Source organism: Uranotaenia lowii, chromosome 2, assembly GCF_029784155.1.
Source record: "Uranotaenia lowii strain MFRU-FL chromosome 2, ASM2978415v1, whole genome shotgun sequence".
Taxonomy (NCBI): domain Eukaryota; kingdom Metazoa; phylum Arthropoda; class Insecta; order Diptera; family Culicidae; genus Uranotaenia; species Uranotaenia lowii.
Window position 1 is genome coordinate 144,144,186 of NC_073692.1, and position 2,000 is coordinate 144,146,185.

Consider the following 2,000-nt stretch of genomic DNA (forward strand, 5'->3'; position numbering starts at 1 on the left):
GACGGATGCCAACGATCGGGAACATAAATTCTTGACATAGAAATGTGTGCCCTATGAAAAATGCCATGGGAAACACTTCCTGCAGCTGTCTGGATCCCGCAAAAGTGTCACATTGCACATTTTAGATGTCTTCAGCCCACACGCCCATTCTCGATCACGTCGTTGTTCTTGACGCCTACACCCTACCTAGTATGGCAGCAAATGTTTCGCACAAAAAAGCGGGCGCAAAAATTCTGATGTCCGCACACCCGATCGCGGTACATAAATCATGGAAACACTCCTGATGTAATAATTTGTTCTCGATTGTGTTCAGACTCCCTACTGAGGGGCGCCCAGCTATAGTCATTCATTCAGTCAGTCAGTCAGTCAGCCAGTGGACCTGGCCTGGACTTCGATCCGTTGCTGCGTCCCCATAAATGCACTTTCGCGCGATCCATATTCATTCATAATCTGGGGAAGTGGGACAGCAGGAACACCGCGTGGTATAGATGTCAAGTCTGTCACCTGAAAGAACATATATTGACGTGGGGTTTTCATCAATTCTGTATGCGAACATGGATTGGAGTTCAGAGCTTACCTCTACATTGTGTAGCCATGCCAATTCCGAACGTTTTCAATCTGATCAATTGGGGAACAAAATGGGACTAACGAACTGCCATTAATAAGGCTCTGCTGTAAAGATTTGTGGAGCTTAGAGTCAGAAGCTTTGCCTTGTCATGTTATGGGATTATGGGTTCATATTCTAGGGACAAATTTGAATTGATGACTTGAACAGGGAATTGAATGTTTCATTCATTTTTTTTTTTTTTTTTTTTTTCAGGGATTTTCATCCTATTGGATGATTCATCCCGTTATATGAACAGCCCTGAATTGAATGTTTGATGTAAGGAAACTGTTCAACATTCTTGAAGAATGCAGTCAAATCAATAATCTATTCTATCTAGTAAAAAGATTGAAAAACATAAACATGACTGGAATTTTCTTGATCAGAAAATCATAATCAATCATTTCTCATAAACCCTTCTTCGAGGCCAAAGATGAGTTCTACAAATTATATTTCATTTTATTAACTTTTTTTTTCAAATAAAGCATTTACTGAATTTTTAGCTACTCTTATTATTTTGTTTGAACTTGAAAAATAATTAAATAGATAGAGAATCAGGGATTGAAATGCTCTTGCTCAAGCGGCTGAGCATCAAAGCTCTTGAAGCTCGAGAGCGAAGAAAGCTGGAGCCAATTCTAGCCCACCAATAAATGCTCAAATTAAGCTCAGACCTCTTATGGCTCTAGGAGCCAAGGTTTTGCATTTTGCTTTGAGTTTGTTAGCTCAAGGAGCCGAAATTTCTTGAGCTTGCTGGCTCAGCAAAATTGTAACACTTGAGCCAAATTATGTGTATTGACTTTGCTATTGTGGTGCTGTGTGAGCCAACGGCTTTTTTTATGCACCAGGAACTGTGGAAGGGCTTGTTGGGATTAATAAAATGAATGTTAAAGATTTCTTGTAACTGGTAAAAGTTACCAGCACTAGTAACTATGAAATAGTAAAATTTATAATTTTTCGGAAAAAACGCCAAATGAAAGGGCTTTTTGCGAGGATTATTAAAATCAATGTTAGAGAGTTCTAGTTACTAGTGAAAGTTACCAGCACTAGTAACTATGAAATAGTAAAATTTACAATTTTTGGGAAAAACGCCAAATGAAAGGGCTTTTTGCGAGGATTATTAAAATCAATGTGAGAGAGTTCTAGTTACTAGTAAAAGTTACCAGCACTAGTAACTATGAAAATAGTATAATTTACAAATTTTCGGGAAAAAACGCAAAATGAAAGGGCTTGTTGCGAGGATTAATAAAATCAAAGCAAATGCGTTAAAAAATTTGTCAATTTTACTATTTCATAGTTACTAGTACTGGTAACTTTAACTAGTTACTAAAACTCTCTAACATTGATTTTCAAAATCCTCACAACAAGCCCTTTCTTTTGGCGTTTTTCTTGAAAATTT